The sequence below is a fragment of the Dipteris shenzhenensis genome, chromosome 32 (assembly GCF_047967505.1).
Source record: "Dipteris shenzhenensis isolate YYH24624 ecotype China chromosome 32, Dip_SZ_1.0, whole genome shotgun sequence".
NCBI classification, from domain to species: Eukaryota; Viridiplantae; Streptophyta; class Polypodiopsida; order Gleicheniales; family Dipteridaceae; genus Dipteris; species Dipteris shenzhenensis.
In genome coordinates this window covers 35,503,312-35,525,199 of record NC_141627.1, presented here as the reverse complement: position 1 = coordinate 35,525,199, position 21,888 = coordinate 35,503,312, and the positions used below count along the sequence as shown (strand labels likewise).

The following is a 21,888-nucleotide window of genomic DNA, read 5'->3' as shown; positions in this document are numbered from 1 at the left end:
GAGGATTGGATAACAAATTTCCAAATTGAGATCCCTATAAACCTTCTTAATTATCTCAAGATTTTCTAAATCCTATGACATTCCTTATTTGAGTTGTGATATTCATCTACGTCTATATTATAGAATATTGTTGAAAGTTTTCCTCTTCTACTTTTATCGTGATTCGATGTTGACAATACACTTAGTGTAGGTGTGCTTTTAAGAGGACAATGATTCATTTGACAGCTTCATACATGGCTTGTTTAAAGCATCTTTGTGATTTGTACTAGTGCTACTTTTACAACAATGACCTCATTCACATTTAAAGTGTTGTGAAGATACTTTTGAAGATTGCAAATGCCATACCAAGAACTACATGTACAAACTAGCATAGAGATATATAACTTCATGTAACTCAACTTAATAATCTCCTAAAAGAAAATTCAGGACCACGTACATGGGAAAGGAGGAAGCATATATGCATTGTGTCATGTGGCTTAGTGTAGAGTGAAGGTTATTGAGGAAGAACACATACATCTACATGTAATTTTAGAGGATGGGCAATGCATAAATGTGGTCTAAAAAGAATGTGAGGAGGAATTTGGTGTTATTAAGATGCTTGCAATGTCCAAGGAATGGATGGGCAATGGGGATTGAGCATTGAAGGACAAGAAAAAGGACCTCTTGTTTTAAGCTATCATTGGGCTCTTGTAAGATATCTTTTTTTATTCCTAAAAGGTTTCGATGGTCTGGAAAAATAGATGTGTGCCTTAACTTTGTGATTGGTTGGGTCTCTCCATATTTGCTTGCTAAATGATTCCAATAATTGTAGGGTTAAACGAATCAACTCCGGTGTAACTCGGACACAGAGAAGACATCTAAACATGGCATAGCTCTTCTACTCGTAGTTATGGTGGAAGTCCATATAACGGAGGCTATAACGGAGGCCATCTTTTTTGTAATGGTTTATAATGGACGCCATCTTTCTCGTACTGGTTATGGTGAGGTCTATAATAAATATCAAGAGAAAAGGTATACTAAAGAAAAGTCAAACGAGGGGATTAACGATTGCTATAAGGCATACACGGGATCACATAAATTCCCCGAATCTCCGCTCGCTGTCCTCGTTGGGTGGAGATCCATCGTCCGACGTTTGTTTTTTTGTTCACATGGGCTGCCGCTATAGAGTCGACGTTTTGATCTGAGAGAGGACTTCATCGGCAGTCGCTTGTTGTTGCCTGTGGACCTTCACTGTCCTCCGTCACATTTCCACAATTCCTCGACCTGCGATTTGCATTCCTCTGCCTTTGCTCTACTTTGACTCACTGCGCTCTCCCGTGTGCACTCTTCCGTTGCCTCTATGCGGTCGCTATGAAGGGCGGAGGCTTGCTGTTGTAAGATTCTTGTAGTGTTTCCTGCGGGCCGTGAGACTGGCCAAGCCTGTGTGACTCGCGTGGTCGTTGAAGCTGCAAGCATGGACTGTGAACTGCGGCGTGCCCATGAAGAAATCATGGAAGAGACGCACCAACTATCCGTCTTTTCAAAGATGATCGATCAGATTTCTCAAATGTGCACTACTTGCTAGGTTGCCTCATAGCAAAGAGACAAGTGGGTGCGTAGCGTCATCTCCGTGATTGGTGTGGGTAGCCGGTGGTGAACGGGTTGCAAACTTTAGCAGGCTTCAAGGGCGATCTTTTGCCGCGGCGAACAACTGTGTGCATCCAGAACAAGTGCCAGAACAACTTTTGGAGGTCGAATGGAGGGGAAAATCCGATTGAGGGGACGTCCAAATTTCCAAAACCTCCATACCACAATACGGCAGCAGACTCGTCATTCTACGGTCACGCTACGGTAGGCGAGAATACCGCACAATGCACATGTGTCATGCATGGCGTTGCATCATGATACCCAAATTAAATTCTTCGGTATGTATGGGCATGGGCAAGCGTCACTGGCCACCTTGCACGTTTCCTGGTCCCCCAACCCTATCTCTTGCCCTACGTCCCTTTCCACATCCTAAAACTTCAAGCTTTCGTTTCTACTTTTCCTCTTGGCTTTTGCTTCTCAACTGCCCCGATTCCCCTTTCAGTACCCAAACTGCAGCTTTTCACATCCAGAATTCCTTCTTAGCATTTTTGTGTTTTTGGATCATTGCTCAATCTTCTTTCCCCATCATGGTTACTAAGGCCAAAATGAATCCACATTTCATTTTCGAGTGAAAGGGAGGCGTCCTTGTTTATAGAGGTAAGCCCAAATAGCCCCACTCTAGTGGAATCAAACAATTCTAAATTTACACCTTACTCACTTCCCTTCCAACCCCTTATTGAAACTTCTAATACTATAGCTAGTCTTTCTTGAGACCACCCACTTATATGACCTAAGAAGACATCCCTCCATCTTCCCTCAAAGAAAACTCCTCTCTTAAAAGGAGGATCTCTAAAGCACACTCATAGTCTCTTCCATATTAACCTCACCAATCAATAAGACCAAAATCGCATATAGAGCAAACCACACCTTTCTTAATCAACTTCCTTAAGTGTGCAATTCGACTCACCCACTATTCCAAAAGTTCCCAAGTAAGATATTTACTTTGAACATCCCCTCGTCTCCCTAAATCCTACAAAGTCTTTAGCCTTTATTTATAAAAGGATTCCTTAGCATTGTAAAGTAGGGCTAAATCTAAGTCTCATCTAAATATCAAATCTCAAGAAGGCTTCATCCTTCCTAGCTAAGTTTCTCAAAATGCATGGAGTCCTACCTTTGGGGCTTCAATGAAAGACAAATAAAATAATATGATTTTCTCATGATGGCTCGAATTAGGATAATGAATCTTTCTAATGCTAGTATTAAATAGGCTTACCATATCATGTGTTGTGACTATTATAGCTTAGTTTTACCTTTTTATAAAAGAATTGGATCTTGTGCTACTCAAGTTGCCTTTATGATGTGGTATGTGCTTATTAATGTGTGGTAGATATGTTCAAAATAACTTCCCTTCAAGTACATGAAGAAAATGGCCTCATCTTTAAGAGTCAAGCAATTGCATAGGTTGCAAAACGTTTTGTTCTTGTTCAATTGAACATTTATTGCTTCCTTAGTGAACCATTGGATTCAGTAGTGTGGATAAGGAAGTTGTTTTCAAGACTTAATGATAAGGAATCTACTTGCCTAGATGACATGTTAGTAGTCTGTTCACATGATGAGCAATACAACTTACAAACCACAAGTTGACTTGCGCCATTGTAAACTAGAGATAACCTCACAATCTAAGCACCAAATATAATGATTGGGTTAGGATAAAGGTATGGCATCAGTATAAACATGGACCAACTTGTTATGTTTCCAGTTTCGACATCATAGAACATGTAATACATACTACATGGCTCGTCATATTACGGCGGGTAATCATAATATGTGTTTATGAAATTAGACGTTACCATTATGGACTTTCATGCCTTGTATATCTAGTCAAAAGTTTTCGTTATCATGAATACAAGCTATACCAAGGAGATATAAAAGAATGCATATGCATATGGAGTCTTTAAAAAAAAAGCTCACCTTCAATCAACCCTCACCCAGTCTCGAATGGGCATGGACTAGTAGGCAGAGGGTGCTAACGGGTAACTTTTAATAGAAAGGGATGCAAATTAGTGAATAATTTAGTAAATCCAACACTCTTATTTTTCCTAGATGTAGAAAGCTAGGGGACCTTTCATTTGTAACTCTCACAACTTCTTGTTTTTCATCTTTAAAATTAAAATACTTGAAAATCATACTGAAAGTTGTGTACTGTATGATTGATACACTAGTGATTGATGTGTGATAGTGCAATGGAGTATCTATTTGTGGCTTATCAAAAAAAGTTTTCCTTTGCAAGAGAACACAAAATCTTTGTCTCTAATAGTACACAATCATTGGTAGGTGAATCATAACTCACGAATGATATAGAATTATAAATACATCAAATGTGTGTAAGTTTCTAGAATTCTATAGGAAGAGCTGATCAAGAGAAATAGAGATGCTCTTTGTTAAATAGAGAGGCTCTACATATCATTCTCATATGAGAACATGTATGCAACCAACATTCAATGCCCAAAAATATATGAGGGGAAAGAGAGAGACGGGAGAGAGAGAGAGAGAGAGAGAGAGAGTAGTATCATACTTTCAAGTAAGAGGCATAAGTGACATTATCGTACTTCTAGGCTTCATGAAAGAAGTTAAAAAAGAAGGGTTGCATGATTTGGAGGTGAACATCATGCACCATTCCATTTGGATAAATAAGTACAAGTGAAGGAAAGTAGAGCCATGGAAAATTCTAATATAATATATGGTTTGAAATGTGGGTAATATTGTTTATGAGAAGGAGATCTAGTCGAAAGCAAATATTGTCCAAGCTAGAGAGCCATGGGCCATTCCTCACATGAGAGAATTCAAGAACATAACCATTTTCAAGCACAATCAACTAGGTTCCACATCTTGTCTCCATCAACAGTAACAGGTTCAAGCAAGCCTAAACATAGCCATTTTCAAGCACAATCAACGAGATCTACGTAGGTTCCACATCTCGTCTCCATCATTAGTAGCATGCTCAAGCAAGCCTTCCATAGCTGCATCGTCGAGAGGTGGTTGGAGGACCGGGTAATGCATGGGGCCTTGGAGGTTGGGAGTGGAGAAACTTTCTTCTTTCGCTTAGTGCTCTCGGTAGTGGAGATGGGTGGGAGGTAGAAATCAAAGGACTATGGAGGTAAGAAATTGGGGGTAAGCACTCAGGACTGAGGAGGAGGTGACAGTGAGTGGTGATCTCGGGAAGGCAAGGTGGAAAGGGTACGATGGAAGGATGGTTTGTGGGTTGATCGAAAAGAGGAGCAACGACGAAGTCGAAACAGCCCCACGTGGATGTGAAGTGCCGGGCGGCGAGGCTACAGGAGCAGGCGGGAGGCCTACGGAGGCCGGCGTCGGTGACTGCAGGGGGGCTAGATTCCGGTGAAAGGAAGCGGCGAAGATCGACTTGGGGGGACACGGGAATTGACGGAGCCGCGACCCATGAGCTCATTTGGCTAAAAGACTAAAGTAATAGACCGGCTTCGGACATGTCCTGCGTTGACGGAGCTCCAACGGGAACTCAATGAATCAGGGCCGCTTCCTGTCCTCTCCTCCAGCTGGACTACCGAGATATAGGGCGGGTCACTGCTGCTTGCTTGTCAGGCAGGCCTGTCTCCTTCAACGTTCTCACATAATTAATTCACCCTTTCCGTTTTTCGCGCCGCCTTGGCCGGTGGCGTGTGCACCTGAAGAGCTGATAGGCCAACCTCACCGAGCTTGCAGAGCCCTTTTATTGCAACCGAAGATTTCTCGTTTGACGGGCCTTCTTCCTTTGACTGTTCTCATGATCACGATCACGAATCACCACGTTATTATCTTTCCCTATGGCATCATCAACTGCCCACCCTCGTGCACCACCATTAAAACTGTTCGAATTAACAGGGATGATTCATGGAGCGCTATGCGCATGCAAGCCTCAGGGGCGAGGACTCCAGACTCGTTGCTCGCACAGCATTTTTAGAGTCAGTCCATTGACGAAGAGGCCTACACCTCCATGTGTGCTGCTGCGTGCCGTGCTGCAACCTGCTACCGCTCAACAATCGCCAGCCGGAAACATGGACAGCGGGGACCGGACGCCGGGCTGCAGCGTTGGTTGCAGGAATAATTTTCAACAAAGCGTCGGATCTTCCAGGAATATGTACAAGAGCGAACCTTAATACACAAGTGACGGGCACACGGGCGGTGCTAAATTTCGAGAGCATAAAACAAAGAGCGAGAGCCTCAACTTTCAAGGTGGAAGTGGAGAACAAACAAGGAAAGGGGACGAGGGCGACGATTATATCCTTAAAACAATGATGCCTATGAACAAAAAGACGAAAGCCTGGTGGAAGCTGAAGCACCCTTCAAGGGAGAGAGAGGAATCTAGGGGAAGAAGGCAAGGGTGTCAGGGAGGGCTGTCAAACCCCACGAGGAGGAGGGCACGGCAGTCGTAGGAGCAGGGAAAGGACAGGGGTATACTTAGTGATGGGCAGCGATAGAACATTAGGGAGTGGCTAGTGGTATCATCTCGGGAGTGGGGCTGATAGATGGGCAGCGTGCTCGGTGGTGGCCTGGAGCCAGCTGCTATGGCGATGGCTATAGGCCCTAGTCTCAATTCTCCATAGTACCACTACCTTCACTTCTATCTCCCTTACATGTCCCCCAGTACGTGCATCATCAAATTCAACATCTTCCTCATCAGCTCCAACATCGTCTGCTTCGCATCCCTTGTTTTTCTCTCATAGGTTTTCCTCCCCCAAGTACTTCCAACCCTCAGCACCCTCTCTAAAATGATCCCAAGACATGATCAACGGTTATCACATTTATTGGTAGCTTACCTGCAACAGAGCTTCGTCACTCCATCCCCCAACCAGCAACAAGAATACGTGGAAACGCACAAGCACTTTAGAGATTTCTCCTACTCACCTTTCCCACGGTGACTCCCAAGTTCGAATAGCTGTTTATGACAGCAAAATGGAGCTGTAATTTCACCCCTCCGAATAGCTGTTTATCACAGCAAAATGGAACTGTAACTTCGCCCCTACGAAACGTTAATCGTGGTACGTTTTAATAGTAATCTAGACCTCGGCAAAAGTAATACGTTTCCACCCACAAGCACGTTAGAGATTTCTCCTACTGACCTTTCCCATACAATGCAACGGTGACTCCCACATTCGAATAGCTGTTTATCATCACAACAAAAAGGCAGCTGTAACTTCGCACATCCGAAACGATCGTAGTACATTTTAATAGTTACCCCGACCTCCGCCATTCTGCAAAATTTTCCTCTTGGAGTGAATTGGACCCTACCCTCCCTTCCTCGTACCTTCCTTTCAACCCTCGGGGCCTCCTAAAACGCCCCGACCGCCATTAAACAACTCAAATATGGATTCGTTCTGCGAATACACAAATCGCTTGTGCATCATGCCATACGAAAAGCCAAGTTATTACAGACGGTGGCGCGCACCCTTACAGCATAAAGCCATCAGACGATTTCTTTCATTCGAGAAGTAAGGTCAGCTGCTTGCTTTTCCCCTTAAAAGGAGCCCCCTTTGCATGGCAGAGGTTGACCAAACTTCCCTTTCCAGGCTTGAGATATCATTTAAGTAAAGGCGTCCAGGGTTTAGAGTTCAAAAGATTGTCCGAGCGACTGTTATTAATCAATGGGGGATCAGGTGATGCTCGTGCATTGTTAAATATTATTCGTTGGAGGCCGTTGCATGGACGCGATTAGCATAACGTAAAACGACGTGTATAGAGCTGTTGAGACGTGGGAATGGGGCCTCTTGCGACAGAGTCTTTTTTGGCTTCGACCTGCTGATGCCGCTCCTACGGCGGGGGTTCTGCAGAACCTCTTGCTTGTGATAACATGAACGACCGGTTCTGCAGAACCGCTTGCTTGTGATACGATTGACGCATTGGCCAAAGTGTCAATCGTATCACCCATCTTCTCATCGTGAAGGTTATTTCTTGCAAATCCTTCATTACCATTCGGATAGCGAGTTGGCATTTGCTATGGTTCATTTTTTATCATGCGGAAATCCCGCATTGGCATTTTCTATGACTGATTCTGACCTTTCAAGTCATTTTGTGTCTTTTCTAAGGGGAAAGGATGTAGGTTTTAAAGTAAATGACAAAGACACCCTTTGGAGAGATATCATTTAACATGGGTGGTCATTGTCTTTGGATTGGTTAGTGTAGCATTGCCATTAGTGTCATTTACATGAAAGGATGGATTCTTATGCATATCATTCGAAGTTATTGTAAATAGAGAGAGAACACATTACACTAGAGTAGCATTCCATGAAACCAACATATTTACAATGAGAATTGGGATGGGGTTGTCATGAGGGCAAAAACACGAGGCTATGATAAATAACAAAGACGTTTTGGAATCGGATGTTTTGAGCAAGCTCTATGGATTGCACCATCCTTGAAAGGACACTTACATGGATTGAAGTATCACTAAAGCAAAATTGACATATCCTCCCCTTTTGTAGTGCACATGTTTTTGTCTAAGTGTGCACTCCTAATTTAAGGAAAGGAGTCATTCAAAGATTCCCTCTCCATAGAGCCAATCCCCTCCTTTTGTTTTTTAACATGGGCGTTGGAGTTGATTGTTGTTGTGCAAAGGGCCCACTCCCTTGGAACTAAGCATTAGGCAAATGTAGAGGACTCATGGAAACACTTCCCATGCTGGCCTACTCATGGCTTAGAGAGCTTCATTTTTGCTCTACATCTCCGAATTGCTTTTTTCCTTTTACAAAATTGAACTTTGCTTTTTCTGTCATACATGTCATCAAATTTGCAAATCAGGTGAATTAATTCGTCTAAAAGGTCGAATGGCGTTGGTTGTGAGAGGGAAGTATAGCCTTCCTTAAGAGGAGGGACTCGAAGTAGCTTCCTTTACAAATGGACTACAGCCAATGAAACCTCACATAGATGGACTCTAGCCAATGAGGCCTCATGTAAGAGGCTTAAATGCTAGTTCGCACCTAGTCTACACAGCTGTGCAATGAGCTTTCATTTCTATGCAAAGCTTCCAAAATCCAACCTTAACAAGTGAGATAGGTTGGGCACATGTCTGCCGGAGATTGCATTTCGTTAGACTAGTTGCCTATCCAATGCTATCGGAGTTATGGACACATGGATGCTGGAAGTTGGCTGGATAGGTGGAGGCCTCCTCGCAGTACGGGTTGGGAGTCGGCTCTGGCTTCTGATTGGTTATCTCCTGGTTGAATTTCCTTGCCTGCTTGTGTAGTCAGATAGGCTTCGGGAGGGAACTCTCCACCTACCGACTTCCATCCGACTTTATACGTCAACATAAATCCACCGGAAGGCCCTGCAATCGGAGGAAAAAGCACACATGTGCCCAGTATCCCTTCTGAGGTGAGTGAATTCAAGTGAGAGTGGTATATATCCCTTCGAGTGAGTGAATTCGAGGACATGCATTAGTGTGCTCAAGTTTATGCAAACGTGGATAGAGGAACGTTTTAAGAGCTGAATGGCTAACTTTAACTGGAACTTACGCTATGTCCCGGGATGGCCGACAGCCAAAAGAGAGGACAATACTAGGATAGTCTGCGATTTGTTCGATGAGTGCAAGCCACGGTATTAGCGGTGGATTAGCAAAGAGGAAAGGGGGAGCGTTCGATCGGGGAGAGGACAAATGTGGGGCACAGATTGAAGATGGGACAAGAAGAAAGGGGCCCACAGTGCCCACGCGCGGGGCGGGGCCCGTGGGTACAGCCTGCCCTACTTTTGGGGGGGTGCATAGCCTATATAGGTCGGTAAGCAGGCGGTAGATGTGCTAGGTAGGGGTGGGGCTAAGGGACAGGGGCGAGGGGAAAGTTGGAGGGGTGCAGAGGGCGACAAGTGGAGGGCGAGCGTGTGGTGACACGTGTGAGAGGGGCATCTTCTCTATTTTGTTGCGAAGCGAGGCTGAGTTCATAACTTTCATGAGCAGAAGCTTCTTCTTCTTCATCTTCTTCTTCTTTGTCTTGCGGTTCTTCTTCTTCTTCATTTTTCATGTCATCTTTTCTGAGTAGTCATCAGTCATCATCTTCTTCTGCTTGCTTTGTTTATTCTGTGCCGGTAAAGCTTGCTCTTTTCTCCTTCCACCTGCTCTTTTGAGTCCAATTCCTTCTCTCTCTGCCTCTCTCCTACCTCCTCTTTGCCCATCACCTTCTCCCTTCCTTCCCTCCCCATCTACTCCTCCACCTGCTTCCCACCATAGCCTCCCTGCCTCTCCTGTTATCTGTCTCTTCCCAGATCCCGTCACCTTGCAAGCTCCAGTTCCTTGCAAGCACCGCACACCGGCTCCTTTCAGTCAGGATGCACGCTCTTGACTGAAGCCGCACCTCTTAGCTCTCATATATCCTCTCCCTTTCTTTCACAGACTCTCACTCTCCCCCAGATTTTCACCTCCCTCTCCCTAGTTCGCAAATTGCCTTCTCCAGCTCCTCCCTCGCTTTTCGCCATCCTTCCACCACCCTCTGCCCGCTCTCATGCCTCCTCCCTCCCCTCCCTAGGATATGCCTTCATGGCCGGAATGGAAGCAGGCGTGACCGTCGGACATCCCCTACAAGCGCTCAATCCGCCACCTCTTCCCCAGCGAGACCTGCACACTTCCGAGGACGATGACAGCAACAACAGCGGCCTCGTCCGCCGCAGCAACAAGCGAGCGAGGGCGAACAACTGCGGGCCGCCGGGGTCCGGCGCGGGAGATACTGCCGGCGAGAACCAGAGGAGGCCGAGGGGGAGGCCGCCGGGATCGAAGAACAAGCCGAAGCCACCCATTATCATCACGAGGGACAGCGCGAATGCGCTGCGAGCTCATGTGTTGGAAATCGCCAATGGGTGCGATGTGGGAGAGAGCGTGGCGACATTTGCACGCAGGAGGCAGAGGGGTATCTGCGTACTGAGCGGCAGCGGGACTGTGACCAACGTGACTCTGAGGCAACCTGCAGCTCCAGGAGCGACAGTTACGTTGCACGGTCGCTTCGAGATTCTCTCCCTTTCGGGGGCTTTCCTTCCTCCTCCAGCTCCACCAGGAGCGACTGGATTGACGATCTACTTGGCAGGAGGTCAAGGACAGGTCGTTGGCGGAAGCGTCGTGGGTGCCTTGGTTGCCTCCGGACCAGTCGTCGTTATGGCTGCCTCTTTCCTGAACGCTTCCTACGATCGGTTGCCCTTGGATGAGGACGAGCAGTTGCCCATCCAGGCAGCTCCCGGCACTGCATCCCAATCATCGGCTCTCACAGCTGCCCCGCCGCTCAATGACCCTTCCGGCATGGCCCTCTATAACGTGCCTCCCAACCTTCTCACAAACTGTCAACTTCCGCCGGAAGTCTATGCTTGGGCGGCTGGTGCCCGCCCTCCGTATTGACGATTCACTCTACCACCGTGAATTTTGTAGCCATTGCTTAGCATGCAGTACAAGACTCAGGTAGACGCGGGAGCTCCTAACCTGGTCATATTGAGTCGATCAAACAGGCCCCTTTCGTCTTCCAGGATTCCGCTGGTGAATTCAGAAGGTCTGCACATTTTTCAGGAGTACAAATCATACCAATACTAGCACCAGCCTCGCGGTGTTCAATATCATCCTGAATCCAATAGGAGTTACAGACACGAGCAGCACATTTTGAATATTAAGGGGAGTCGCGGTGACCTAAGCAGTTTTCTTTTCGTTTAAATTGTGGAAAAAGAGGGGGATCTTGGGTTCAGAATCCCTACTGGAACCTTCTGCGCATTAGTTGGGGTTTTGGTTACATATAGAGTGGAGTGATGGTAGAATCTAGGCGTGTAAGCATGGATGGAGCAATATTGCTATGACTACAACAGTGCTATTCGGGGACAGTGAAACGGTCGTTTGGGGGACGACTTGCAAGATTAATATGGTTGCAGTACACGCCACCTCAACTGCTACAAATTAGTAACCTTTCAAGAGCAAGATCTTATTGCCCCGCGACTACAAAGTTGCGCAGGTTGTTAAGATTCAGGAGAGCTGATCTTAGACGTTGGAATGAGGTTGTGTAAATTTACATTTCCTGAACTGTTCAGAGGAGGTCTAGAGCCATGTTAAATGACGTAGAACTGAGGTATTTTCCGTAATCCCAGACAATTTCTTTCACACTTTCTAGATTTTCCTGTGAATGTTTTCATCTTGAAGTATAATGTCCAAATTTCACTTGTTCGCATCATTCGAAGCAGGCATGGTATTGCTTGTTGTGTGATGTCTTGGAAGATCTTCTCATGCTTAGCTAGCAAATTTTGAAAGAATTTTTCGTGAGATTTCATGAATTGCCTCGTTCCCAAGACGGTACAGCAAGCACATAAATTTAGCATATGTCCTTTTCAAAGAAACAATGGTGATGGCTAAAATCAAAGTTCCAAAGCATCCCTTGTAAACAAAGCTAACATCCTTTCAGGACACCCAATGCAAAGGAGTATGTAAGATTGTACAGCCCTGGCTGCGCCACAGGATTATGCGTTGAGTTAAGCTATTCTCTCCGTTAGTCAGTACATAAGCCATTGATAATTCTGATATGACGAGAGATTTGGAAGAGCTAAAAGGGAATCAAAGCAAACAATGAACTGTCTCACCGTTTTGTGTCCATGAAGGGGGGACGGGGGGGGAAGAAAGAGAGAGAGAGAGAGGAGGGGAGGGGAGGGGGGAAAGGGATGCTTTGATTTCATATTTCACTACAATGCATGATTGGAACACCTTCATTTTTCCTGTTGTGGTTAAAAGATAGAACGTATCTTTGTAGAGGGTAGGTTTGCGTACATGCGTGATGTATGAGAAATAGTTTTTCCCAATAGACACTTAATTTGAAAGACTATTATTTGTGGAAGCATATATGGTGTGCTCCCTGCGTATGAGATATCCAGCTTTCAAACCATTATTGAAACAGACTTGGCTCTATATTTCAATCACTAAAGCTGAGACACGGTATGTCTTCTAAACCTCTATACAGTTGTCAAAAAGGTGCTGCTCCTATGACAAAGGGGTTAGAAAAGGCCTTCTTAGGTTAGAAAAGCTTCTTAGTGGAACAAATTGAGGTGAAATATTTTGATATTCCCCTAACATGCATGCTAGAATTAATGATCTATGTACCTTTAGGCAATATGATTCATCAGTTTTCTCTTTAACATTATTCAGCACTAGGGGGCCAAGGGTCTTGTAGGGTCATGGTTTGCTCCTTCGCAGCTTTCTGAGAGTATTCCTTAACAATAAGCTTTTCTCTTTAGGGATAAAGCTCTTATCCTCATTCTCTCTCGTTCAACTCCTTCGGATGAAGAAACTGTGTGTTTATTCCACATTTGGATGAAGAAAGAGAGAAGACTAAACAACTCAAGCTTAACTTCTAAACCTATAGAGGAACAGCTTGAAGTTAAGCTTGAGTTGTTTAGTCTTCTATTGTAGTTAAAGATGTGCTCTTGCAGTCCTAAAACACCCATATGCCTATAATTGTGACATAATATGCTTCAAAGTTTGTTGTTTGATTAAGATTGCTTTTTTAATTGTTAGTGTGAATGTTACTCTCAAGTCAAGGTAACATGACCTCGGAAGGGTCAGTCGGCATTTTCCTTCCCTTTCGAGGTCATGTAACCTCGACTTAAGCATAACATTCTTTCCCTCTTCAGGCATCAGCGTCCTTGATGATAAAGTCTGGGAACACTCTCTGTAATTGGTATACGGATTCCCAGGTAGCTTCTGATAGAGGTAGACCATGCCATGCAACCAACACCATGGGTATCTTTCGATTGCGTACTTGCGTTGTTTCTCGGTCCAGGATTCTTGTTGGTTTGCGTTTTGCATTATCCTCTATCTTCTGAAACAAAACAACACCCTCGATTAGTGAGTCACCTGTATGTAAAAATTTCTTTAAACGAGAAACATGAAACACTAGATGCACCTTACAACCCTATGGCAATTCTAATTTATAGGCTACATTGCCTGTTCTTTTTAGAATTAACCATGGCTCACAATATCGAGGTGATAATTTAGCACACTCTCCTGCAGTCAAAGACTTAGAGTGCGAAGGAACTCTGAGAAAAACTTCCTCCTTCCTTAAATTCTCTAGCGGATCGATTTTCATCTGCATACGCCTTAGCTCTATCCATAGCTTAGCAGATGTTAGCTCTCGCAAGTGCTAGCATCTCCCGCATCTGAACCGCAAAGTTCGCGGCACTAGGCACTTTTTGAGGTATTCTAACTATAGTTGGATTCGCTGGTCTATAACCATAGTTCAGCTCAAACGGACTGAACCCTGTAGAGGAATGTTTTCTATCATTGTAAGCAAATTCTAACAATGGCAACCATTTGTCCCATGTATGTTGCCTCAATGATACATATGCTCTAAGCATATCCTCGAAAATTTGATTGATTCTTTCCGTCTGACCATCCGTTTCTGGATGATCCCCACTACTCATTCCCAACTCAGTCCTTAGTGTCTTAAACACCATAGTCCAAAAATAATCGGTAAATTTGACATCTCTGTCTAACACTATGAATATGAATTTGGGTAATCCATGCAAACGAAATATATATCTAATAAACAAATCCACCACTTGCGGGGCACTAACAGACTCTCTAGTTGGAACGAAGTGAGTCATCTTGGTAAGACGATCAACCACCACAAGGATAGAATCATATCCACATTGTGTCATAGGCAGACCTACAATAAAGTCCATGGAAATGCTCTTCCACCTACCTAGTGCAGGTATCTCCAAGGGCTGAAAAAGTCCGGGTGGCTTCATCTGTTCTGCCTTACTTACTTGACATAAAAAACAACGTATCACATATTCATGAATATGCTTTTTCATCTTTGGCCAAAAGAAATCTCGTCTCACGAGATCATATGTCTTCTTGATTCCTGGATGTCCTGCATATGGGCTATCATGGCATTGTTGAATGACTCTCTGTCTGAGATCATTCTAATTCGGTACTGCTACCTTGCCATTTATTTTCAGCATACCATCCTTTATGGCATATCTTGCATAAGTTTGGCCTTTTCTGAATGCCAGGTCATCCTTTTTCCCGGGTTTGAATACATGAGCCTTAGGCCAAAGGCTTTGGACGAACTCGTCCACCTTTTGAGTTTGTCTAATCTCGGTCATTAGAGCACTCTCTAATACTGTGAAACTCATATTATGCATAATGTGTGATAACGCATCAGCAACTTTATTATCCTTCCCTCTTAGGTGGCGTGCTCATCAATGCTACCTAGACTGACGAACTGCCAAATTACGATCTGTGTAGAATTTGGGCTCCGTATTATCCGTCGTCATACGCCCAGCTAGTCCCAAATCTCTTTACAAGCTTGGAGTTAATTACATTGTGTGTCGACGTTGAGTCAAACAACACAATGAGATCATGATTAGCTACTTGCCCTTTCATCTTAATTAACTCCGTATCATTAAAGGATGTATACCTCTTTGCCGCGGGCTTTGACAGGATATTATTAGGTGCACTAGTTACTAACTTAGCAATAGACACATAACAAAACAGGTATTGACCAAGTGGGTTTGTGCAAGTTGGGACTCAATATGAGTACCTGAAAAAAACTAGGTTTAAGAAGAAGTGGATTAGCAAAGGGAGTGTCTCACAGCCTACTGGTCAAGCCAAGCAGGTGAAACCAGTTGAGACTCCTAAATCAAGTACCACCATTGGAATGAAGAGAAAAGTAACACCAATGGCAGCCCGGGCTTCTTTGAACTGAGAGCAAAGGAAAAAAGTGAGGAGAGAAGGCTTGTGTTTTGGTTGTCTTCAGCCTCATCAGTGGAAAGATTATCCCACGAAACAAGGATCGTCGGATGGCTGAGATGGTGGTCCCTAGAGCAAAACAGATGCAGATTCAGCTAGCGGGATCTTCTCAAAGGTGATGTTACCTCGACTTGAGCGTAACAGTGAAAACATTGGCACATAGCATCTTCCCTTAAGGTGATGGGTTTCTAGCTTCGCTTCTAGGATCTCCCCTTATACTAATTATCTTTGTGCTTCTTCCAAGCCTTTTTGACCAGTGTGGGTTCCATGCTCATCAAAGCTAGTTTAAGGATGATGCATTGGAGTCAAGACCTATCCTTGAGCTTCACTGCCATAAATGGATTCTCTCTCTGTCTCTCTCTCTCTCTCTCTCTCTCTCTCTCTCTCTCTCACACACACACACACACACACACACACACACATAGATAGATAGATAGATAGATGGAGATGATGATGATGATGATGATGATGATGATTTTCTTGATTTATTATGATCCTTGGGAGGCCAAAATGGCCTATGGGACCTTAGAAGTCCATACATTAGTTAAGGACCAAGTGTCCATCCAAAACATTTAAAAGTCCATATCTAATGAGAAAATGTACATGTCGGATTACCAATGCAAGGGTGTGTCGTTCTTGTCTTGGCACTGTGAGTTGGTTTCGTTTGTTGAGAACCTTGGCAATGAAATTGTCATCGACTCGATTGCGAGAGGAAGCTGCAATCGAAGCGTGGTTAGAAAAGAGCTGTGGGAATCTAGCTTGGATGTCCTCGTAGATGGGGCAGCTAAGTATTATATGGTACTCATTCTTGATCGACTTGGATTCACATCATGTAAGGGTGTGGTCAGTGGCTGAAAGAGGGCATCCTGTGGTTTGCCAACATCTTGTCTCATTTCTCTCTCTCTCACACACACACACAGAGCTCTATTAAAATGTGCAAAAGACCAAAAAGATCTATGAGACCAATAAGTTGCTTGTACATGATAATCCCCAAAGGTAGGAGCGTACAAGGCATCTCTATAGGAATGCATAAAGATCTCAAAGGGTAACTATTTCTAATGCTAACATATTGTGGCCATCAGTTTAAGGCTGTGTTTAGGCTTAATTAGTGCTTGTCCTTCTCTGTAAACAGTACATTTCTCCTTCGTGGCTTCCTTTACTATGGTAAAGTTCTGTGGTATGTTGTTCAAGCTGTTTCGGAATGGGCTCCAAACCTTTGTACCTTTTGATTTGTGAGTTTGCCTTAGAATCGTATCTGTGCTGCCCTGTCATTGCAGCCAACTAGAGCATGTTATCCCTTCTGGATAGACCCTGCATATGTCCTCATAAACCCTTCAACATAGTGGCTGTCGTGCACTTTTAAACATTTGAGTTTCGTGGGAGAATCAGGGAGGCTAGACGCATAGTGCTACTCGCCAAGCAATCAATTGGTAGAAAATTTGATTTGAGAGACTGTAGTCATTAGTATGATGTACATGGTTTTTTTGCTTTGAAACCCTATTATACGTTTGGTTGCATATTGTGCTGAAGAAGAGAAATGACATTGGTCAGCCTCCAACATCCATCAATTTGGGCAGAAAAGGCGGGCTCTGTCCTGTGCAGTATCTTTGTCAACAGAAAATTTGTTTTACTTCTAAAGCTTAACCAAAACCTCCCTCCACTAAGAAATGATGAATGATGAGTTTAAGATAACGAAAAACATTTCCAGATCGGTACAGTTATATCAGTATAAGTCCTGGGAAAATGGTGCTGTTATTCATATTAGAACAAAATTATTATTCGTGAGAATAGATTTAGACCAGTAGACTTGCAAATTGCATTTTTCTTGACGTGAGTATATGTAGTCAAGTTCAGATTCAGCCACTCCCGTATCGATGAAAAATATATTGCTTTTCACTAGGATGTCTCCCTGAAGTTAGGTTACTTTAAAAGATCACTCGGTAATCGATATCACGGGTTCAAAAAGTTGTGTACAAGTGTGGAATAGATGGTTCTATTGTATCAGTTGGGATTTTCCTTTCGTGCACTTTCATTAATTCCAATTAAAGACTTTCCAAAGGGCATTCAATTGCCATATGAGCCTCCTGTTCGCATCCTTTAGGCCTATTCCTAGGCGTCCTAAACTAGAACTCATGAAAAGCAGAAAAAATTTAGCGCAAAGCATGAGTGTTCCACTAAAGACTTCGAAGAGTCCGTCATCATCCGATAGAAGTTTGTAATTAGATAGGAACGGCCTTGTCAGAAACCATCCTGCAAAAGACATGATATTGAGTGGTGGCACACCTGGGCCATAGTGTGAGCTGAAGTTTGGGCAACAAGAATCCTAGGGTACAGAACGTGGGCGTTTGTGCTCCGGCACTGACTTTGAGGTCTGCACTGCTTGTTGGGATTCTCTCCGAAAGAATTGAAAGCATCTTACTGGTCGAAAAGCACCACGCATCGTGAGCTCAACAAAAAGAAAAATCCATTTATAGGTGTGAAGACGTAGGACTAGCTGTGACTCTATGGTCTGTGCCTGAGCTGCTCATTAGAGATGCATGGAAGTCTGACCATCACAAAGATGGGTCCTCAAAGGCTAGGGCACTCAATGAGCCCATCTAGAGAGGGAGTGACAATTTGTTCCTTGTAGAAACTTGCCTATCTCCCACGAGGAGATCTAGGTACAACTGTAGAACGTCTTGTATGATCATATGATTTATATGGAATTTTGAGTGAGCCCAAACCAGACCAAGCTGCATTTTGACGGGGGAATGCTACTAACTGAAAACTGGAGGTCTTCGAAAGGTCCCCACGTATGCATATCACCATGATTGCAAATCCCTCTCCTGAAGGATATTCCTAGAGGACTCAAGGCTAGCCAGGGGAGAGTGCGTCACCCTCCATGCGGCCCAAAATGCATGAATCTATTTATATAAAGCTAACTCATAGACCGGAAGGCCCCCTGTAGCTCATCTACTGCTGCCAGCATGACCTGATGTGGGCCAGAAGAGTTTCCACAGATCAACTGGTACAAATTCAGTATCACTACATCTTGGTCCCCATGTAGGACTTGCATCCATAGCTGCAGATGTTGCATTGTGGCCATATGCATGAGAAGTCTAGATCCTGTGAACTCATCCACAGTAAGGGTATGAGGCAACAATCCCTGCTGGAAAGAAAAGGGGAGAGAGAGGGAGAGGGAGAGGGAAAGGGAGAGAGAGGGTGTACAGTGATGCCATCAACATGCATACATTGTTCTTCTAGATCCACCTGAAGAAACAAATGATATTCATTGAGTACGCTAATATTTCAATGGAAAAACATGCGTATTGAATAAAGGTCATCCCAAGAACCTCATTCTTGTATGTTTGAGTTCTGGAGAGGTCCCAGAGGCCTTAGGTAGATCATAGCTCTATGAAATTTACAAGCTTGTGCAACATCATTGAAGCTACTCGACTTTATTTGCCGATTCAGTTAAGGTTTCATTAAACTTGCATATTCAAGCAATCCCTACATGAGAAGCCAAGTTGCTGTTCATTAAGTCACTGAAAATGTGTATGACGTACCAACGCAGGAGACAAAAAAGATTGTTTGCGATTATACATGTTAGAATATAACTGCTGAATTATCAATACCTTCATTTGAGTCCCGACTATTGCAAATAACAGTAGTAAGTGAAGGAACGTGGGAGAGTTCCCAGGAATCTATGTAGTTATACCTCACTTGCGATACTGTAATCTTTAATGCAAGATGTCTTTGAGAATTATTTCGTGTGGAAGGCTAGAATTTATGATGAAGAATGTAATGGAAGAAAAAGGATGAACGAAGCTATTACACCACGTAGCGTGAGAGCTGGATTATCCAGCAGAATATGTGGCTACATTACCGTGTTATTCAAATTGGCTGGCCATGTACTAGACCACCATTTACAGAAGCTTGTCTAATCAGATAATAAGAAAGGAAGCTTATGTTCGCGCGTGGTGGGAATGTGATTGAGGGCGTCCTGTCTTGGATGAGTTCATGACTAGAAAAATTCGTCACCTGCAAAGTGGGTCAAATTAGTGAGCTAGGACCGCTATATTTGTTTCATCAAATGGTAGGAAGCCATCCAAAGAGACCGCTCTTCCGAGAGTTCTGTAAGAGCATCACAGACATTCACAATCAATGTAATAGGACCCTTGCTGGTTGTCAAATTGAAACAACGTTCAGTATTCTTGCTGCAACGTCTGCGAGATAAAGCGAAATTTGAAAGAGAGAGAGGGAGAGAGTTACTCGAGATGCTTTCATTTTATCGTAAGCTCTAAAAGTTTACCGTATCCTGTAACCGCGAATCTCCAGGCTTCTAGCTCTTCATGGTCTGAGACCGTCAAGTTAAGTGATAACGAAACCACGATGGTAAACAAGTAAAAGCAGACATAATTGCGAGTCTCATCCATGAGACTGAAGCTCTTGTAGCTGGGCGCGCAGTCTACTACAGTGGTCCTCAACGGCTAGACTGTAAGTTCGGTCTAAGCTACACCGAAGTAATAGTATCCTGTAGAGGTTGAAGAGTATACTCCACGTTCCATGCGTTACTCCACGTGGACGTGTGTCAGCGTACATGAATGAAGTGCATGCATGCGTGATTTGAAAATTTTGGTATAGTTCCTTAATCGAGTCCGGTATTGCATAATAAGTTGGACTAGTACTTAGCTTGCGCATTGCTATGGGATTATTAGAGAGGGGAAGCCAATTTTGCAGCAGGTAGTCGGTTTATTTCTTCTGATCCACTTCGATTCATGTCCTTCCTATTCTTTTTGGTCAAGCCACCTTTTGTTTTTTACTTCCATCTAGTAAACAAAATAATCATAGGTTCTTCAATTCTCCCAATCAATTGAGTCCTTTAGACTGTTTCTTGTGCAAGCTTCAATTCCAACCATGAATAGAATGATACGTCCAACTCAACTGTGATCTGCTCACTACATGTAGAAGCTTCGACTTGAACCATGAATAGAGTATTACATCAACTCTCCAACCGTATGCAAATTACAACATGTTGAAATTTCTTTGTTAATTTATTCGTGAGCCATGGATGAAATCCTTGAGTTGTTAGTACTTCCATCAAGCACTTAGATATCTTCAAAACCCCATCAAATGTTCATGGCTAAGTATAAGCTATCAATACTCCCATCCATCAAGCACACTGATATCTTCAATACTTGACTCTCCAAGTGTATGAAGGTTTACCATATGTTGAAATTTCTATGTCAAATTCATCCGTGAGTCATAATTGGAATCCTAGATTTGTTAATACTCCCATCAAGCACTCACATATATTCAAAACCCCATCCAATGTTTGTGATTATGTTTAAGCTATCAATACTCCCATCTATCAATTCCACACCTTCTACCCTGTTATCCTCCCAACTTATAGCAAGGTATCTCCTACAAAAAGGGCATCAAAGATAATATCATGATGTCTTGCATATATTCTGTTCAACTGCTCGTTTGTTTCCTATGAATCTTAAAGCTCATTATTTACCAACCTGATATTTCTAGGGAAATTTATAGACCTCTATGTCCAATGATAGTTTGCAACATGGTTTTGGACCATCTCAAGAGACTTCTTTGAAGAAGATGCAACGTTCCAGTTGAATTTATCCATCTAGCAAAATCAGCCCCTTCATGGGGCCTCGATACATATTAGTTCATGTCATATTGAGTCACAAGATCTTCTTTTAGCAACACATTGCCTTTCTCTTTAGTTCACATAAACTTGGTGAGATCATGGCCATCCAACCAAATTAGCCCCTTCATGCCCCCCCTCGATGATCTTCTTTCAACAACACATTGCCCTTCTCTTTGTTCATATTGGCTTGGTGAGATCATGGGCTCCCCTAATCCCATCCTTCTGCTTATGCTAGGTTATAACATGACTTGGGAGGTTAGCATTTCATTCTTATCTAAGGGAAGCAAGGAAACAAGATATATAGTTGTGTTACTTTCATAAAAGTGTATGTTTCATCCCTCTTTTCAAATGATGAAGATGTCTCTCATTTAGTTTAGAAGAAGAAAGAAGCTAAGAGAGTGTGAAGTTTCACTAGCCCTTCATGTCACAATACCATTAAAATATATGAAAATTTACAAGAACAATATCTAATGTTCTACATCAATGGGGGTTTAAAGATGCATTACAAAAAATTGCAGCACTTCTATAATTCCTAGAAAGAAAAACCATTGTTCTTAAAAATAATAGGCTAGATGTATATAGCCTATAGATCATTAGAATATCTTGCTTGGATATTTCATGTTTTGTTTAATTCTTTGCCTACCTAGGCCCCCAAAAGGATGAATGCCTATAGATAGTTGTTGTCACTTGTTGTCTCTTTTATGTACTAAGACATTTTTGTTAGTTCCAATGGATGTCAAGGCTTTGTGTATTTCTTGAATCTACTACCATTGATCATTGAATTGAATTGGAGATTGTCTAATTCCCTCCTAATGCCTCAAGCAATACTATGCTAATAGTTTCTTCATCGCTATGAAAGTTCCTCATTTGAGGTACTTGAGTTTTCCTTTGTGAACCTTAGTGTTTTACA

General features: G+C 43.3%; 1 pseudogene; it reads left to right on the top strand.

The window, feature by feature from the left end:
• The first annotated feature begins 9,576 nt into the window (after positions 1 to 9,576).
• LOC147880665 (AT-hook motif nuclear-localized protein 16 pseudogene) lies at positions 9,577 to 11,662 on the top strand (annotated as a pseudogene).
• Positions 11,663 to 21,888: the final 10,226 nt, after the last annotated feature.